Source organism: Macrotis lagotis, chromosome 1 (assembly GCF_037893015.1).
Source record: "Macrotis lagotis isolate mMagLag1 chromosome 1, bilby.v1.9.chrom.fasta, whole genome shotgun sequence".
Taxonomy (NCBI): Eukaryota; Metazoa; Chordata; class Mammalia; order Peramelemorphia; family Peramelidae; genus Macrotis; species Macrotis lagotis.
This window is the reverse complement of record NC_133658.1, coordinates 720,161,640-720,169,911: the sequence shown is the minus strand read 5'-3', so window position 1 is coordinate 720,169,911 and position 8,272 is coordinate 720,161,640. Positions and strand designations below refer to the sequence as shown.

The 8,272-nt window shown below is 37.0% G+C and overlaps 1 long non-coding RNA gene across 1 annotated transcript; it reads left to right on the top strand.

Annotated features, from left to right (window-relative positions):
• Window positions 1-463: 463 nt before the first annotated feature.
• On the top strand, window positions 464-6,508 carry LOC141523672 (uncharacterized). Its single transcript, XR_012478555.1, has 3 exons — window positions 464-611; window positions 3,952-4,037; window positions 4,202-6,508. It is a non-coding gene; the product is annotated as an uncharacterized LOC141523672 (long non-coding RNA).
• Window positions 6,509-8,272: the final 1,764 nt, after the last annotated feature.

Below are 8,272 nucleotides of genomic sequence, written 5' to 3'. Positions count from 1 at the left end.
TAATTGATCAGCAACCACTATGTGCAGGCACTGACTTTTAATGTCAGAGAGTTGATGCAAAAATGAAAAAGAGAGCTACTTCAAGTGTCCCCTGGAAGGTTTCCTGGGAAAATTTTTTTTCTCTTTCTGTACCTTTATTTACCCAGAAAATCAAACAATCATTAAACTCTCCCAAAGAGGGTAGACAAAATGCTTTTTAAGTCCTCTGCTCATGTTAAAATGATTGAGAAGAGGAGAAATCAAGGAGCATTAATGATTGAGATTCTGCCCCAACTGACACATCAGCTTGCCTAAAGTCTTGACCAGAGTAATTTTGGGAATTGTTTTGTCATGATATGTGTAAATAAAACTGTCTGCTTTTCCTGGTTACCAGGAAATCACAAGACTCCTGGAAGTCTGAGTTATTGGAAAGAACTTAACCCATATTTCTGATTTGACTGATGAAGAGACGGAGGCTCAGAGAAGTTTTATCTTATCCACAGTCACAGAATTAGATGAAGAACTAGCACTCATGAAGATTACAAGAAATGGGCTTCAGGAAAAGGGGCTTAAAGACCATTCTGTGGGAGTTCATTTGGAGTGAAGAACTCACCAATTTCTGACTCAGGAGGGTAAGAAAAGGCAAAAACTTTAATTCACAAGTTATTGAAAAAGTTCACAGTTGACATAAAAAAATTCTCAGGTTCAGTTCTTTGCAGAAGCTACAAGATAGAGAATTTCATAAAGGATGGACTGATTAGCTGAAGTTGAGGTTAAGAAAGGCTAAAGTGCTTAAAAGGAAAGAAAAGAAACAAAGATTAACATAGATCCAGGAGCAGGGAGTTGGAGTCAGATTATTCCAGTAGCTTGGGCCAGACCATGTGGATCCAGCCTAGAGAGAGAAATGAAAGGAGGGAGTTCAACTGGGAGTCAAAGACATAGAGAGTAGCAGTCAAGCCAAATGAGAAGAGAGAATTTTTGCTCAAATGCATTTCCATTTCCATTTCTATGCATTCCATGGTGGGTGGGACAAGGATGATGCTTGAGGAGTGTTTTTCCATCTGACTTCAGGTATTCTCCAAAGCCCATGCCTCAGTGGTCCCTAACATGGTTAAGATAGCATACATTGCCCATGAGTGGTCTTCGCAGTACTACTTGCTACTTGCTACTCTATCTCCTGACCCAAAGAGTGTGACCAAAAAGTAATGGAGAATAGTCTGACAGTACGGTTATGTGTCCAGAGTTCCCCTACTATACTGGAACAAAATTTGTCTAATTCCAGGCCCAGAACATTTAGTACTAGTTCTCAGCTAAATAAAATATACTTACCAAATAAGCAAAAATCTGGCACAAATTAACTCTAATAATAAATAATATGGAAAAATAAATCTAAGCTATGATCTCATTTGGGAGAGACAGTATGATATAGGCCTTGCCTTGAGTCAAGAACTGGGTTCAAATATTGTAATGGACACATAGTAGCTATATGAACATTACAAATATCTCAGTGTACAGGAAACTGTTGTGTGAGGATATGGAATGTTTCATTTTTATCTAGTATTGCATTTAGCACAGGGATTGCTTTACTATGATCATACCATGCCAGCTCATTCTATTGGGGGTAGCTGATCACAGCTACTCTAACATGTTTTATGACTGACCTACTATAGTTATATCACAAGAAGTTTTCGCTGCTTAAATTTTTATTATTTCTAGCCTGAAATCTTACTTTGGACTATTTAACAAGATTCTACAATATAGCCTTAAGGATCATTTTATGACTCAAAACTTTCAAAGGAATCTCAACCTGAGGTAAATGTATTCCCAAACAATTTAAATAGATTTCAGGGAAACCATGAACTTCTTTTCAAAAATATTTTATAACGCATTTCAATAAAATTAATTTTCTTTGTAATCAAATTTGTCTTGTACTTTATTCATATATTTCAAAATACTTTTCTGAAAAGGGCTCCATAAACTTCAGCAATCTTCCAGAAAAGAAAAAGAACCCTGGCTTTAAAAGAACAAAATATATTAGGACATCCCTTGCCTTTATAGATAGGATTATTCATGTACTTGAAGCCATCTTTACTTTTAACCTAAAAATAATGCTGGACAAAACATTTTTTTCTTTAGATTTTACAAAAGGATATTTACTAAGAAGAAAGCAACAAAAGAAATGCAGGCATTTTCCCCCTATACCTGGGGGAAGGATCCCACTTCATAATGAGAGCTTAAAGCAGTTTCCAAATATCAGTTAGTTAGAAAAGTTAGAAAAATTCATTAACTCCTGTAAATCCATATGCTTGGTCAAGAAAGTGCTCAAGACTTCATACCTCACTGGGCTCAGTGGTTTATATATATAATCTACCACAGTTTTCAGCTTCCTGACCTCCAGTGTCCTACTCTCCCTACTTTTCAAATGTCTGATATTTCTTCACCTAAGAACAGGGAAGAACTAACAAAAAGAAAAAAAGAATAGAGACCCAAATATACCCACCACATGTAGCTATCTGGGGCTGAGGGTGATGTCAAGGTGCTAGAACTCTCTCTTCATTCAGAGACCTAGAACAATCAATCCTTTGCTTCCACTCTTAAACACTACCAGGCAGGAAAAAGGTAGAATAAACTTCTAATCATTAAGGAAAATTATTAAGGAAAACTTTCCCAACAGTTGAAGTATTAAAATATGGAATGAATTTCCTTAGAAGATAATGGATTTCCCCTTAATTAGAAGTCTTCAAGGAGAGATTGACTAACACGTAGTGCTTCATTTTCATGAAGATTATTTTGGTGTATGAATTGGTCTGATTAATTATGGAGTTCCCAAACTGCATTCTGTGATACTTTCTACACTTATCCAATATCATCACTAAAACTGTTCCAGTTGGTCTATACTTATTCTCATTCATTTCTCTCAGTTTTACTTCTTGTGTTTTGCTACACTTCTGATATCTGAATCATTGTTCCTCTTTGCTGTTTGCTCTCAAAAGAAATATTTTTTCTCCTACACTTTCTAATAGGCAGACAGTGCCTGTTTGGGCAGGTGAGGAGACCAGGGAGTGCTGATCTCATTGGTGTTGTAGGACCTAAGGCTATCCCCTAGGGAATTATATGATAAAGCAAATTACAATACCTTTTCTCCAAGCTTTGGAGAACCTGCATGGCTCTTCCCACTCACAAAAAGATAGTATTTTCATTCAAGTGTGATCAAGTCAAATGAAATGAACATCAAAGACAGCTTTGATGGGATAAATAAGCCACAAAAGAGTATAACATAATGGTCTTAGTGGTATGAGAGAGTGCAGAAAGGAGTCTAAAGCCTTGGGGAGAGTGAACATGTTTTTTGTTGTTTGTATATAAACATCAAATATTTTTAGTATCTGATAGATCCCATTTCACTTCTCAGCTGTCCACAAAATAGCTAATAGAGAACACAATTCCCAAGTTTCAGTCAGTAAGGAACTTTAGGGATTCTAGCCCATCTCAATATAAAAATTTTCTCTATAACATACTGAGCAAGTGATCACTCAGACTTGGGCTGTGTCAGTCCTGTGTCAGTGTCTCCCATGCTGTACAATCAGTTCCAAAGTTCTTCAATAAGAAGTGGTGTCTCAGTATTGATTCTCCTGACCGCCCTTGTGAGTTTTCCATAAAGTAGTTTTTTTGGCAAGCAAACATCTTGGCATTCTAACAGTGTCCAGCCTTCATAGTTGCACTCTCTGAGGTAATGTTGGAATACTAGGCAGTTTAGCTCTAGAAAGGATCTCAGTGACTATTATTCTTTCCTGCCTGGTGATTTTCAGAATTTTCCTAAGACAATTTAAATGGAAATGATTCAGTTTCCTGACAGGGCATTGGTAGACTGTCCAGGTTTCACAGGAATATAGCAATGAAGTCAGAACAACAACTCTGTAGATCTTCAGTTTGGTAGTCGGTCTAATACCTCTTCTCTCCCATACTTGTTTTCAGAACCTCCCAAATTATGAGCTAGCTTTGACAATGCAGATATCAACCTCACTGTCAATGTGTACCTCCTTGGAAAGGACACTGCCAAGGTAAGCTTGTCCACAGCGCTCAAAACTATTCCATTTGCTATAATCGATGGTTCTACATATGGATGTTGTGGTGCTGGCTAATGTAGTACATGTGTTTTCTTGGTGTTAATTGTTAGATCAAAATTAGCTCAAACAACAGAGAATTTATTGCATCTCAATTTCAGAGGCTACAATGAGTGCACAGTCATCTTCAAACAGAAGATCATGAAGAAACACTTCCTTCACTTTGGTCTTGGCTTGTAGCCTTTTCAAGTTGAAGAATTTGCCATCAATGGGTTATCTGACCTTGAGGCCACATTCATCCTCATTGAAGGTGTTTTATAACATGACTGAAAATATAATGCTAAAAAAGTATGGGAGCAAGGACACATCCATATTTTACTCCATTGGTGGCTGGGAAATCTTGAGAGCATTGTCCACTATCCAGAATTTGGGCAGGCATGCTGTCATGAAATTAAGATACATTACTGATGAACATCTCTAAGCAATCAAATTTGGACATAATTTTCCATAAACTCTCACAACTGATGGTATCAAAGGCCTTGATCAGATTTACAAATGTTGTATACAGACCTCTGTTTTGTTCCTGGCATTTTTCCTGGAGTTGTTGGGCAGCAAACCCCATATCAACTATTCCTTGCCCTTTCTGAAGCCACATTGGTTCTCAGGAAGCTAACCAACTTCCAGTTGAAGCTTATTGAGAAAGACTCTGGCAAGAATCTTACCAGCAATGAATAAAAGAGAAATATCCCTGTGATTGTCACAGAACAATCTATTCCTTTTTCCTTTATAGAGAAGGACAATGGAGGTATCCTTGAATCCTTGGGGGATAACCTTTTCATGCCATATAATCTGGAAAATTCCAGTCAGTTTTTGGATGAGCAATGGACCCCTGCCCCTTGTAGATCTCAGCTGGAATAGAATCAGCACCAGGTGTTTTGCCACTTGAAAGGAATCTAATGACTTTCAAAACCTCTTCTTCAGTTGGGATTTCAGCTAGGGACTGATTCAACTTGAGGTAAACTATCAATGACTTCTGCATTGATTGATGATGGTCTGATAAGAACACTATGGAAGGGGCAGCTGGGTAGCACAGTGAATAGAGCACTGGCCCTGGAGTCAGGAGGAACTGAGTTCAAATCCAGCCTCAGAAACTTAATAATTGCCTACCTGTGTGACCTTGGGCAAGTCATTTAACCCCATTGCCTGCAAAAAACCAAAACACTGTGGAATGTTCAATCCAGCTCTCTAGGATCATGTCCCTATTGTTAATCATCAGGATTGAGTAGTTGAGAGGCCCCATATGTCTTTGGCCTATAAATAACCTTCAAGGCATTATAAAAGTGGTTCAGGGAAAAGATGTAGAGAATTAAGAATGTAGCAGAATGTAACAGAAACAGAATTTGTAATCTTCAAGGTTGTAGTTAAATCTTGTTAAAATGGGCGGAGGTCTCCTACTTTTGAGAAGTAAATCAACTACCATTGTTTCATGTAAACTCAAGTAGACAGTGCCTACAAAAGCATTTTGGTTTGTTATTGTCTGCATAAAACTGAATTTCATCTGCCTTCTTATTGAACCAAGAGTCCTGCAGCCCTCTAAACCTCATGTAGTCTTTACTTTTGATAGAATTAAATGCTACCTTCTTAGAAATGGATGAACTCTCCTCCTGGTAAACCCTGTGGAGTTCTTGTTTCTCATTTAGCAGCTTCAGTATTTCTCCATCATTTTCATCAAACCAGTCTTGTGTTTGTGAGTGTTCTGGTCCAGATGAGCAAATGCAGTGTTGTACATCAGATCTCTGAAAGCTGCCCATTCATTTTCTGCTCCACTACTGCCAGTTGTGCCTTGGCTCAGTTTTCCCTCCAAGTTTGCAACAAACTGTTTCTGCTAAGAGAGACACTCTAGTCTATTGGCATTAATTCTTCTAGTATTCATTTTGCTTTGGGGCCACCTTGTGAGAGAGACAGAAGAAGATTTGGCAAGGCCCTCGAGTGAGTGTTTCGGGGGAAAAAATTGACACTGGAAGGTGGTTTTCATGGGCCTGATGTGGCTTCTTGTTCCCGTTTTGTTCTCCCCACTTGTCTGCTTTCTTGCTTTCCCAGATTGTCTTCTTCTAGTTCCTCATTATTTGTAGATAGTTTAACAAAAAATTCCCTCAGATTTTTTTCTTCTCCAGAGTGGAAATCCCTCATTAATTCAATCCTCCGTGACATTTAAAAAATTTGAGAGAGACATAATTTCTGGGCAATTACTCAATTTATAAATAATGCTAGCATTTTATTAATAAAAAATGTCAATGGACTGTTGAATGTCAAAGACCCCTCATAGTGGTGGACTTGCTGTTTGTATAGACTTAGAAGTACTCCTGAGGATTGTAATTAACTCTTGTTAACAATTAATTGAGGAAGCACCATCCCTAAAGTCAGAGAACCTGAGTTCAAATGTGGTCTCAGATATTTAGCTGAGTGACCCCGGGCAAGTTATTTAATGCTTTTATTGGCTCTAATTGAATTTATTGACTCCAAAAGAAAAAAAACAAAACTCAAGGGGAAGGGAGCTCATTCCAGCGAGGGGCTGTGAGAATGACATCATGTCTCTCTTAGATATAGGAAAGACCTGAGTTCAAATGTGATCTCCGACATTTGAGACTTAGTAGCTGTGTGACCTTAGGCAAGTCACTTAACCCTGACTGCCTTGCATCTAGTTATTCAGATCCATATTTGGCCACTACACTCAAATGGCTTCAGAGAAGAAAGCAAGACTGGTGATTTAGCACAGCAACTCCTCATTCAAATCCAGTTCATGTGGATATCATGGCATTGCCTCCTTGCTTTCTTCATCTTCCTTCAAAATGAAGGTCAAACAGAAAAACTTGGATAAAGAGCTTATCTCTACACCCTCTCCATCCCCAGTTTTGAACTAGGAAGATTAAGAATCTTTTTCTACTCAATATTTCTTGAAGGGAACATATCTTAGATAAGAATTCTTATTGTTGGGTGGGGTTTCTTCACAATTGAATCATAAATCTTGGAATAAAAGGAGGGACTAGAGGTCACTTTTTGTTTTTATAACTCTTAATTTTATAGATGGGAAAAAAAACTGAAGTCCAGAGAGATCAAATTTCTTAAGTTAGTGTGAAATGTAAAATTCAAAACCTCTGATTTCAGAGTCTATACATTCAGAGTCTCCCATTTTAGATATGAGAAGTTAAGTTTTAAAGTCCAACTGAATGACTTAACACTACTTCTTGTTAAATTTCTATAATGCTTGCCTACAAAGGATATATTTTAGAGCAACTAGTGTGAGGCTGAAATCTCTGAACATTCTGGTATTCCATTACCAAGTTTGAACCAGTCACACCAAGAAGATTATGTCGAAAAGGATGTAGATAGGCTGATCAAGCTACAAATTTATAGGAAGATTGTGGGTTCCTTGTAATTGCCTCCAAAAAAGAGCAAGCAAGGGGCGGCTAGGTGGTACAGTGAATAGAGCACCAGCCCTGGAGTCAGGAGTACCTGAATTCAAATGTGACCTCAGACATTTAATAATTACTTAGCTGTGTGGCTTTGGGCAACCCACTTAACCCCATTGCCTTGCAAAAAAAAAAACCTAAAAAAAAGCAAGCAAAAAATATGGGGGGAAATGTTTAAAAATGTTTATTAACATTAGTATTTAACAAAATGTTTATTAACATTAATAAATCTTACTATCTTTAAAAAAAGAACATTAAACTATTTCATAAAGCTTTTGAGGAAAACTTCATGTGATATATAATAGGGTGAATGAAATGTTTAAATGGAAAAGTCTAGCTAAGATACTTTTTAGAAAATCATAATTTCCCTTTCATTTTTCCTCAAACTAGCTGTGTGCCTCTATAGAGTTGGATCTAGAGTCATATATACAACATTGTTCATATAAGGTCTAGGAGGAAAATTACCTCATCTGTATAAAATAGTTTTTAAATAAAAATATTATAGGTAATGTTTGATCATTTTGGTCTTTAACACAGAAAAAAACAATTCCTGATAATCTCAAAGATGATATCATATTTACTCCTCTAGAGGAGAATTCTACTTTGAGAATAAGGGTGGAGTACATAAGAAAACTATTTACACTTAGTTTGACTTTGAAAATTTATGAATGATCATTAATGCTTATTATTATTTTATTCTACTGCATTCTCAGGAACAATTATTGTGGCCATAAAAACATTTAGGGAAAAATATTTCTGTCA